The sequence below is a fragment of the Sinohyriopsis cumingii genome, chromosome 14 (assembly GCF_028554795.1).
Source record: "Sinohyriopsis cumingii isolate HCF-2022 chromosome 14, ASM2855479v2, whole genome shotgun sequence".
Classification (NCBI taxonomy): domain Eukaryota; kingdom Metazoa; phylum Mollusca; class Bivalvia; order Unionida; family Unionidae; genus Sinohyriopsis; species Sinohyriopsis cumingii.
Genome location: NC_142974.1, coordinates 7,605,040 through 7,617,751, shown reverse-complemented (window position 1 = coordinate 7,617,751; position 12,712 = coordinate 7,605,040). Strand labels below are relative to the sequence as shown.

General features: G+C 34.7%; 1 pseudogene; it reads right to left on the bottom strand.

Annotated features, from left to right (window-relative positions):
* Positions 1 to 6,250: 6,250 nt before the first annotated feature.
* Positions 6,251 to 6,383, bottom strand: LOC149783158 (U1 spliceosomal RNA; annotated as a pseudogene).
* Positions 6,384 to 12,712: the final 6,329 nt, after the last annotated feature.

Genomic DNA, 12,712 nt, shown 5'->3' with positions numbered 1-12,712 from the left:
AATCAGAGACGATTTACAACAACAGTTATTTCAGCTGCATAAAGAAAAATATTCAGAATTACCCGTACCGTTATGTTATAGACCATCAGATACACGAAAACAGAATATTAATGTTGATATTCCAGGACAGACTGAGAATCAAAATCTCGTATTAGATGATATTGTCGCCGTTGATATCAGTGTGGTCGAAGATGCATTACACGCTGACAAATCTCCATGGGTGTTGGGATACGCTATGACGATCCACTCGTCTCAGGGATTAACTATTTCTGACACACGAGTCTAGATTGTAGACGATCACATCGAGTGGTCAAATTTAGTTTATTTAGCGGTATCGAGGGTCAGAAAAATATCTCAATTACGTAGAATTATAATTCCTGAAATTGTTAATAAATTTAACGTCATTGATGATGATATAATAAAAAAAAAATTAATCGGATACAAACAATCTGATACAAAAAATAAACGCGACTTTGATCTTGATGTTGAATTTATTATTGAGTTAAAACAGCAGCAGAATAATCATTGCGCAAGTTGCAATTGTATAATGTTATGGCGGTATTCGAGTAATGATTCAAGACAATTTACCGTAGACAGAAAAGATAATAGTCGCGGTCATACACGAGAAAATACCATGTTGACCTGTCTTGAGTGTAATCGACGGAGAGGTGCCAGCGCCTTGGGTGCTAGTTAAGTGATCGCGGTGGTAATTGTGTATCCTTGGGAATTATTTGTAGTTGTTCACGTACAAATCCACGTTGAGGAGCAGCCGAATCTAGTCTGTAGATTGCAGGTCTACCTGGCGATCTTGTCACGGTGGATATTTTGTGTGTGGTAACACTCCAAATAGGATCAGTCGCTCTCGCGCTACCACCTTCAAGTTCACCCGGTTCATATAGATATCTAACTGTAACATCACCCAATATTTTTTGTTTTTCAGTATCTTTTCGCTGTGTTGGTATATTTTTTTTTGTGACTGCGCTAATGGGTTTCGTGTTGGTTGTTCGTGTGATCTCGCTATTTAATGCAGCTATCACGCTTGGTAATCTTGCAACCCATTCGCGAGATCTTTTATCTTGAATAAATTCCCTCGCGTATTGATATCCAAATAACCGCTCAGCAAGTGTTCGATTAAATCGCTCAACAATTGCCTGATCACGGTGAATTGCAGTATGACCTCGTCGTATTTTGGTATTATGTCGTTTCATCAACGATGATACTGGACCAAGAAATTCCTTACCAGGATCAACCTGTAGCAGCTGTGGCCATCGCAGACCACTTTGTGGTCCACCACCTCGTTGATAAATTCGTTCAAACGCATCGGCTACTTCAGATGATGTTTTCGTTGATAGCGGCTCTGCCTCTTTATATCTACTTGCAACATCAACTACAGTTAACGCGTACTTGTACGTTTTTCCACCCACAGTATCATGTGGTAAAAACAGAATATCTACTTGATGAACTTCATTAGGAACACTAACATCGAAATACGCGTACTGAATTCGTTTCGGTGTTGGTAGATAAATTTGCCATATTGCCTGTTTGGATAACTACGCGCTAGCAGTAGAATGTTTAACCGCTGCTGCATCAGCGAGTTTACCAATTGCTGCTTTGCCTCTCCAATATCCTCTTGGTGAATAATAAATTAATTCCATTATATATTACCAGACCCAAGCGCTAATTTACCTTTCATCGCGGATCTTACTAACCAATTAGCTAATTATTCTCTGATATTTTTATTTTATATGGAATTTAACGCGTGAATTAATTTCACATCTGCAATATGCCTATCCTGTAGATTTTTACTCTTATACGCAACATCATGAATATGACAAGCTCGATCAATAGCGTTTACTGGTTCCTCGCCTGGTTTTGGTTGATCTTGATTATCGAGCCTGATATCGAGTCGAGTACCAGGACCGCAATAACTATATCCTGGTAGATGTTTTTCTCCGCTGTATTTAGCCCATGGAGTACCTGGAAACTCTGACATCAAATTAGCAATATCACCACCGCGCTTATTAGGTAAAAACGAAAATTTCTTTCTACCGCACACAGAACATTTTCCACCATACGCTATTTTTTTATTTTTTGTTATAACTGTAGCTAAATCAGTAGTTGGAGTTTTAACTCTACAGCGTAAACAATATAAATTCATGTTATAATATATATATGGATATAATTGATTTCTCAGCAACTCGGCAGCGAGAACCTGTTAAGCATCATCCTGCGCTACCGAATTCCATCAGAATGATTATCATAGGACCATCTGGATCGGGTAAGACGCAGTTATTACTTAATCTGATAATGAGATGGTTGAAATGGGATAAGTTGTATTTGGTAGCACCAACCGCTGATGATCAACGATGTTATGAAGTATTAAAAGATTTTAACGAAAACGCGCGATTACTGGACGAAGATAATGATGTTATAGAGTTTATAAGAGATATTGATGAAGCACCGTCCGTTGATGTTTTAGACGGATTTATTAATAATTTAGTTGTATATGATGATGTGATGCTGGATAAACAATCAAATCCAGCCAGGATATTTTCTTGCGGCAGACATAAAAATACAGATGTTATCTATGTTACTCAACGATATACACAAACACCAAAAGTAATCAGGGACAATTGTAATATTTTAGTTGTGTTTAATGGCGTAGACACACACACGCTGCGAAATATTCATCAAACTTGGTGCAGCGGTGACATGAATATAATTAAATTCAGAAATTTCTTTTCACGAGCGCAAGCTACTCCACATGGATTTATAACAATAAATTTACATGATCCTAGAACAAGATATCGTGTGGGTCTTGATAAAATATTTGGATGATAAAATTAAATTTAATTAAACAGATATCATTTATATAATGAACAACTGTGCGTGGTTAATTCAAGGAACAACAAATAAATGCAACAAAAGGTGTCGTGGAGAATATTGTAAAAAACATAATTATATTTTAAAGAAAAATCCTCATGCTGGTCCACGAAGTTGTGTTGGATGTAACAACGGCGTTAGAGGATTATATCAGATTTGCAAAAATTGCGGTGGAGATCGATACAGAAGTTTAATGAACTATTACAGAAAAAGAAAGAACATAAATCCAAAACCACCATCAGAACTTGAATATTACTTGAAACATAGAACAAATAAAGATGACACAGATGAGGAGAACGCGTTGAGAAATATTCATCAAACTTGATATGGTGGTAAAAATTTCTTTTGCAACATGAATAGCAGCAGAGAGGGTTCGTCTACAATCTTGTTTGGGACAAACAATAATCGTAGACGTGGTATGACCTATATGAACGAGCACGGATTTTTTTTGGTCTAAACACAAGGGTTTTGCTCGGGTAATTTGGTCTGTTCACCCTCTCTGCTGCTTAAGGACAGCTTTTTTCATTGTCAAATTTTCATAGTTGTCTTTTCCTTGTTTGCCTAGTGTATAATTATGATTGTATTCGCCAAACTCGGTATTTCTCTTTTATCTCTATGGTTTTAGTATGCTGCTTGGTTTGTGTGCGTGCTTGTAGTCTCTGTTTTTGTTTCGGGTTTGGATTTGGTCTAAGTTTTTCTTTGATCTCGCCTTAGCGAGTACTTTACCGCTCTTTACTTCCCAGCTCCATGGCGCTGTTTAAATTGAGCGGTAAATTCTTGTGCTGTTCCACTTCTGTTTGATGGCTGTTGACCCTGATCATGTCGTCCGTGCTGCGGAGTATCAGAGTCGTCGATGTTTGATTGAAAGACAGAAGAAACTTATGTGTTATGATTTTTGTAATGAAGTTCACTTATCAAGCATTTTCATTCCGCATAATAAATTTTGAATAGTCTCTTAAGTTTCTCCTATCATTAGTTTGTTATAGACATATTTTGCATGATGTGTTTTATTGTGCATTTAACCTTTTTTTTATTTTGGTGTGTGTGATTCCTACATTCGTCTGCTGCTTTTACCGGCTTGGCTGTTTATGCCATTTGCAGAAAAAGAATTGGTTTTAAAAAAAAGGGGTGGTGGTGTCCAATTTGGGATATGTGTTTTCCGGGATTCTTGTCATTAGCTGTAATAGCTTTTCCGGGGTGTTAGATTCTTGTTGCGTAATATTTATGTGTTGTGAATCTAGTGATGTGTTTGTATCATTCCATCTGTTGCTTTTAAGGCTAGACAGTGTTGTCTGTTGCTTTTAAGGCTAGACAGTGTTGTCTGTTGCTTTTAAGGCTAGACAGTGTTGTCTTTTCAGAGGAATTCTTTTTTGGTTTGTACTTCGTGTTTATTGTGCGCTTTGTTTTGTAAGTGCGTGTGATTTCCTCTCTTGCGTTTAAAGGCTTGTCTGTTTGTTCCATTGTCAGTAGGAAATATTGTTATTTCTCCCGTCTGTTGCTTTTATGGGCTAGACTGGTGGTCTTTGACATACAATGGGAGAGTGTTTTGGTTGGTGAATTATTGTACTTGTATTTGGTTCTAGTATGGTGTTTCCGCTGTTGCTTTTTGGGCTTGGCTGTTGAAGCCATTTACAGCGGCGTTTGTTTGTGGCTGTTGTTTAAACTGTTTCATCTAGTTCCAACTGTTGCTTTTTATGGCTAGGTGTGTAACCTTTTACAGTGGAATGGGTTTTATTGTAATATTAACGTTTTGTGTTTGTCCGGTATTTTTTATTTTTTTATTAGCTAGATAGCTTTGCCGGATTAATTGTTTTTATTTGTGATTGGTAAATTCTCTGTGATAAATTTCTATATTTTAAGGAATGATAGCTTGCTAAATATAGGGGTGGGGGTGTTGTGTTGTGATAACCGTAGCTTAATGAGTTTTAATTTCATGGTGCGGGGTTTTGGAATTTGTTGAGTCTGTCTCATGTGCTTGGGGTTTTTTGTAATGCGTATATGTTAGTGTCTGCAGTTCCCTTTTTGTTTACATTTCGTGTCTGTGTCTCTATTTTACTGGTACGGTTTTGCTTTAGCAGGACGTGTCATTAATTATCCAATCTCTTGCTATGGTATGCCAGTCAGCACCCCGCTGGGTGAAATTCGGCTCAGGCTTGTGCCCGACGTTTTAATACAGGCGGTAGCTGCGGCGGGGTGGGGTGGGGTGGGGTAATGACACGGCCTGTTTAACTTTGGGGAATTTTTTTCGTTTTACATTAAACTGTGTGAACTATGAGTGTATAAGGGTTTGCGGAGATTATTTCAGGATACTGTATAGTAGACCATGGGTGGGTGGGGGTCAGTTTTCAGTTATCCATGTGTTCTTTCGCCTCATTTCAATAGCTATTGTGATATATTCAACAGTTGCATTGTATAGTTTTCTATCTGTTATGTTGTTGGTATATAGTAGATTGTTGTTGTCGAACTGACCATTTTTATCGATAATTTGTTGTTTAATTATTTCCTTGTGTGGGCTGAGGGTGGTACAGTGTGCAATAGATGTTGAATATATTTTGTACAAAAGTGTTCCAGTAGAAGAGTCCTATGTAAAAATGGGGCATAGGAATGTGTTCCAGTAGAAGAGTCCTATGTAAAAATGGGGCATAGGAAAGTGTTCCAGTAGAAAAGTCCTATGTAAAAATGGGGCATAGCAAAGTGTTCCAGTAGAAGAATCATATGTAAAAATGGGGCATAGCAAAGTGTTCCAGTAGAAGCGTCCTATGTAAAAATGGAGCATAGCAAATGATTTTTTCATAAGTTCTTGTCTTTATCATCTTAAAATTTCTAAAAGTATTATGTGATTTTTTGGGGGGGGGTTGGGGTTAAAATGCACATTCATTTAAATTAAGAATAGCAGGTGCATCATTCTTTGAGACCTACAAAATTACAATGTGGGATGTAACAACAAACATGTATATTTACTTTTCATAAAACCATTTAAAATGTTTATATGTGGCTGGAAGAAAGAAAAGCATGAAGTAATGAGCCTTTATAGTAATGAAATGCATATAAAGCGACACTCATTATATTGTCCAAACACTTTCTTCAATTGCATGTTTGGAGGTTTTTGTGAACTAATAATCGGGTGCATACAGTAGTTTACATCAGCCTGGAAAAACTCAGGAGGCTGACACAGGCATGGGTTTAGGATTTTAATAGCAGAGGGCCATTCAGCTGGGTTGTCACATTACCTTGGATCTAACTATCCTAATTGTTTGCGCCTGTCCTACAGTTACATGCTGGAAAACACTACACCAAAAACATGTACATTAAGGAAACAATATCATACGAATTCTCCACTCGACGCATTTTTTTTTTCATTTTTAATCAAGGGTTAGCGCGAACGCAGACCCCACACTAATAAATTACGTTCCCGAGTCACCCGCATTTGGGGTGATCGCAGGGGTCAGCCCGACCGAAGTGCAATGGAAAGGCCTCACCCTGGGAGAACCTTTTTTTATTTTTTATTTTTCATAAAATCTTTATTCAATATTTACATGTTAAAATGTACAAGCGAAAACGACACTCCCATCTTCACCCCATACACGCCTTAGCACACAAACTCATAAATACACGTAGATGTGCACACTCACTGTCCATCCATGCTCTTGTATACACACAAATGTGCATATATTGTAAAGCGCATAGCTCACAAGCGACAAAGTTATACATAATATGATTGTATGCAATTTCTATTGTAAATTTGTAACATCTAGTTTGCGAAACGTATACTAATCTCATACAGAAGTTTAAATATTGCAAATTATAAAATTCTAATATTAGAGAAACTGTATTCTTAAAAATGCAAAGTGTATTTAAGGTGATGCAAGTACTATACCTCATGTAAATTTGATAGACCAGTGAAGTGCTGTAAAAGTTCGTGCAATAAAACAGAGAATGTTAGCACGTGCTGCTTGAGATATTCTTAAATTAACGTGTAGGCCGGCAGACGTGGATTAAAACATGGTGACTGTGTAGTGAGAGCTAAGGAGAAATCGTAAAATTATATATAATTGGATTTATCCAAAAGGGAAGGAATGTAGTATTATTCTAGACTTATGTCTATTACTAATTCAAAATTGAAGAGAGAACAGAATAATCCAGCTAAACACCATTTATCTATAAAATGAACCAAGTTAAGCCTGGAAAAGTCAGTTCTGATTCTGCATTTTAATCGGGAGAGAAAGAAGGATAACAAGGTGTTACTGGTTACCACTTCTTTATAATAATATGCTCGTATACGTTTAATCCATATAGCATATTTATATTCAGCGCATAATAAAAGGCACAAGTCCTCGAATTCAGGTTCCGGGAACGAGGCCCCATTCGGGATAAGACCGAATTTAAGGAAAGTATAAAAGGTATTGAAGGAGTTTCTGGAAAGTTTTTTTAACCATTTGATAATGAGCTGTTGTAATGGGAGTATTAATTTGCATTCGAAAAATAAATGATCAGTCGTTTCAATGTCACCGCAAAAAGCGCATAACTTAGATTTGGAAATCTTCTTTAAGAACATGTTGTAGTTAACGGGCAAAATATCATGTATTGTTTTGAAACACACATCTCTAGTGATGGGGTCACCCTGGGAGAACCGCCTCGCTGATCACGGTATCTCCTGAACCAGGTAAGTATGATTTGCTAATTCACAAGGATTATTTTATATGCTATGTATTTGAACAAATATGGTTGTACATTTCCGCCCATTCAATAATTGTTATTATTTTCTTTAATTGCAAGTAAACCTAACAAAAAAATTGTTATTTTCTTAGGTTGAAATATTTGTTTAAATCTTTATATATTTTGCCAAAATATCTAGAAAGATCAAATGATGGCTAAGTTCTACAAAATTACAGCAGACTACGCTCGAGAGTGTTAATCGATGTTATGTTACTATTTATAGTATCTTGTATATTTGCTCCCCTTAGTATGAAAAATACTCAACGAGCGATAACAGAGTTCTTGCTCGGCGGAAAAATCGAATTATGTTCATTTAAAACAGCACAGTAAACATTTTGTCAGTATGCAGTACTGATATAAATTTGGATTCCAAACTTTTGCCAAATACAAAGGTAATCGGCCACGCAGTTCGCAAGGGCTCGTATCGTTGCATGAAATTTACATGTTAGCCATAGATGTACTATTTTTATAAGCAATGATACGAACCCCCTGTGAACAGTTGAAACCATAAATATTTGTATTGAGAAATATTTAATAGAAATGGAACCAAGTACAGTAAATTTGGCAGTTTTCGAGCACAAGGTGTAAGCTAATTCTGAAAACTTATTTTTGTTTTTTTAATGAATAAAATATAAACAGATTGATAGCTTTGAATTAGAAAGATAACAGTATCACTTCATAGATAATCTAGAAAAGAAATAAAATGGAATAGGTACAAAATGGATTTCACCATTAACGATTTTAAAAACCACACAAAGACACATGATAAAATCTCAAGTACATATACAAAAAATTGCAAAATACAAATTGGTTTAATCTGAAACTTCCTTCTTATAATGTTCAAATGGTTAATGTAATGTCTAATTATTATTTGCATCTATTCACTAGATTATTGTAACTGAAGTTTTCTTTGTATTTAAAATGGTTTGCACGAATGCAGACCTAAGTGCAATGGAAAGGCCTCGCTCTCGGAGAAACATTTTGGGTTGTTGTTGTTGTTGTTATTTATTCATACAATTATTTTCAATTATATATGATATATCTACATAATAAAAGATGCAAACACACCTCAGCCAACACACGTGTGTTTAAACACCACCACCATACAATACGCGGTTATAACTGTATTCAGAACAACAACAAAAAGAAACAAATAATGTTTTTTTTTCAACTATGAGAATATATATATATATATATATATATATATATATATATATATATATATATATATACGAGGAACACTAATTTCCTTAAATCCCCCAAATGCAAATGAAACAGGTATGATATCATATTGACAGGCATTTATTCGTGTACGATTCAATAGACTGAACAGTGATGGGAGAAAGTACTGTTAGCAGGCACAGTCTATGGCTGACGTACAGACAACTAGAAGTAAATTTTATATTCAATCAAAAGGAATTAAATTTTGATCATTATGGTATACAAAATTCAGAGTACCTTATATTTATCTAGATTATCTAGCTTTCTTCAGACACGTGGCAAGTCAGGTGGACAGGAAAGGCATAATTGTAACAGGTAAGTTCTAGTTTGTATTATAAGCCGAGATCAATTAATTAGGTCAGAGTTTGAGAGGGAGCAAACTAATCCAAGTAAGCACCATTTATCGATAAAATGAACCAGATTCAGTCTGGAAAAGTCAGCCCTGATTCTGCATTTCAATCTGAATAGAAGGAAAGATAACAGGACGTTGCTTGTTAACAGGGGTTTAGTGCTGTGAGAACGGAGATCCCGTACATTTTTGCGAGTTCCTTTACTTTTTGTGCGCTCGCCGTTGTCCTCCCCACCCCGTCATCTGAGTAACCTGCGTTCCATCACTTCTTTATTTGAAACTACACCACTGCCTGTTAATGGTTCTTGATAGCAGTATGCACGGATACGTTTATTCCATATTTGTAACAGGTAAATTCTATTATTATTGTTTAATCCATATTTGTAACAGGTAAATTCTATTATTATTGTTTAATCCATATTTGTAACAGGTAAATTATATTATTATTGTTTAATTGATATTTGTAACAGGTAAATTATATTTTTATTGTTTAATCCATATTTGTAACAGGTAAATTATATTTTTATTGTTTAATCCATATTTGTAACAGGTAAATTCTATTATTATTTGTTTCATAACAGCAATAAAGCTGCATATACTTCATCTAATTCATGCATGGAAAATACCCGACCCTCTAAAGCTGCACATACTTCATTCTGTTATTATTGTTTAATCCATATTTTTAACAGGTAAATTCTATTATTATTGTTTAATCCATATTTGCAACAGGTAAATTCTGTTATTATTGTTTAATCCATATTTGCAACAGGTAAATTCTATTATTATTGTTAATCCATATTTGTAACATGTAAATTCTATTATTATTGTGTAATCCATATTTGCATCAGGTAAATTCTATTATTATTGTTTAATCCATATTTGCAACAGGTAAATTCTATTATTATTGTTGTTTAAACCATATTTGCATTCGGGCATGATAAGAGGCATAGGCCCTCCTCGAAAGAAACAAAAACGAAATTAAGGAAGGTAGAATGTATTGCAAGAGTTTCCAGATAGTTTCTGTAGGGAACAGACTAATTTGCATTCGAAAACAAGATGATCTGCACCGCCACAAAAAGTACATATTTTGGATTTGGAAATTCGTTTCAAAAAAATTTTATTTACGGGGAGAGTATCAAGGATGATTTTAAAACACACATCTCTAGTCTTGGGATCTATGAATGTATTGTGTAATTTTTTTTCAAACATTGAGAAAATTAAAATTTGAAGTTGTCGTAGATAAATGATCTTAGTGGGAACTTGGCCAACAACAAAAAACCGGGAGAATGGTTTCATGAAAGGTTTTAAAAATTGCTATGTAGATTTTACATAATTGGGGTACGTATAAGATATGATTATATTTGTAAAGACCTAAATTGGGGTTGATCGATCTTAATTGCAAACCAGTCAATACCTTGCAATGATTTTCATTTTGCTGAATATTCATGATCGAGTAATTTCTGTATATATTGGATTTATAAAGCTTGTATCTCGCATTCCAAATGGCTAGTACTTACACTGCCATCTTCAAGAAAGCAAACACATACAGCCCTAGCAAGGAATTCAAATTTGGAGTTCCACAGAAATGTAAATATATTTATGTTAATTAAGGTAAGGTATTGTTTGGGTAAATCGATCACTGTTGCCGTATACCAAATTTGACTGCAAGCCAAAAGAAGAAAAAAAAATTGATTTGGAAATAATAAATACATTTCCGGTTTTCCATAGTTTTTTATGTAAGTTTATCACTTTTTTTTTTAATTAAGTGATCATCATTACATGAGTCAAACAGGGACCCTTCTATTTTATGTATGCTATTTAATAAATACCAAACGGGATGATCAAAGCGGATACGCCATTTTCCTATGAACATACCATTAAATTTACTATAATTTATCTTCGCACCAGAGGCTCGGTTATACAATTTACCTCTGAAGATCAGGAAGTGAAAATGACCAAGTGAAGTTAGCACTTTTTTGAAAGATGCACATCTGCAGTAACGCCAACCTATAAAGTATATAACCCATATAACACCCATCAATCATATACCAAAATTAAGGGAATTAAAGGTTCTTTGAACTCTACCTAAGATATACAATGTCTTGTGTTTAAATAGCCAGTATAACCAGTGAAGAAAGCCAGGGAAATTCTTTAACTTTTAAAATTATACACAAGCAAAATACGAAACTATAAAGCGTCACCTTTACATGTAGAAAGGGGAACAACTGCAACCTTGTCGTACTCCCTTGAAGTTGGAAAAGATTTGGAAATGAAATCATTGACTAAGATTTGGAAGCTTATATCATTGTGAAAAATAGATATCCTTTTAATGAAACAGGGTGAAAACCGAAAGATTTTTACGTTTTTTGCATAAATATATAGTTAAATCTGTCAAGAGGCTTTTTCTTGCAAAACATAAATGAGCAAGATTATCTTTTTGTTCGTTATAGTCACTAATGTTTCTAACTAAATGACCACTATCAAAAAGCAAACGACCGTTGCAATTTGTTACGTAGTAGTGTCAATAAAAGTCCAAAAGTTACTAACATTTCTGTACTAAAAGGAAAACTAATCCTACATTCCGTACATTAAATTTGGTCTGAAGTTTTCTAACTAGTATTTTCTGGTTTCTTTATTTACACAAGCGTCTAAGTTTAAGGCATGTGCATTGACAGCTGATAAGTATGATGCATGGAAAAATGTCGACAATAATGTGCGGCATTATATTGTATGGTATGTCTCTTTAACAGATAAAAAGCGACTAAGTAAACAAGTGAACACGGACTATATTGCAATTATAGATTTTAGCCAATAGTAAGGCATACAAATCCAACGATAAAGTCTGAGAATTTTGTTTTGCTTAGAGAAAATATAGAAATATGAATAGCAATTAACAGGAATAAAGCAGTAGATTTAGTAGTTTCGGTAATTACAAATTATTAAGGGCACAATTTCCGTGGTGATAAGAAAAAAAGTTCTACTATTTCCATGCCTTAAATTCGGTCTTAAATTTTCTAAGTTACACTTACGGATCCACTTATTTCCATAGCTGTACATATTCTGATTTGAATTTTCAGCAGAATCCTGCCTACTGTATGAACACACGTAAAAAAAAAATGTATGGAATTATTTCTGCAAGAAAAGCCAGTGGTAAGGAATTCCATCAAATATTGGACAATTTCTAGAACGATCCCAACATTTCTGCTGAAAATATACCTGCATCAAAAGAAAACTCATGTGCTGGAAGAGCGTCATTTTGTAGTTTCAAATCCGGGTAATTCTTTGGATCCCATAAGCATATCTAGTTTCATGTCCGTGTAATTGTTTTGATCTCATAAGCATGTGTAGTTTCATGTCCATGTAATTCTTTTGATCTCATAAGCACATCTAGTTTCATGTTTGCCTAAGTTTTTGATATCATGTGTAGCTTCATGTCAATGTAATTGTTTTAATCTCATAAGCATGTGTATTTTTATGTCCGTGTTATTGTTTTGATCTCATAAGTATGTGTAGTTTCACGTTAGTGTAATTGTTTTGATCTCA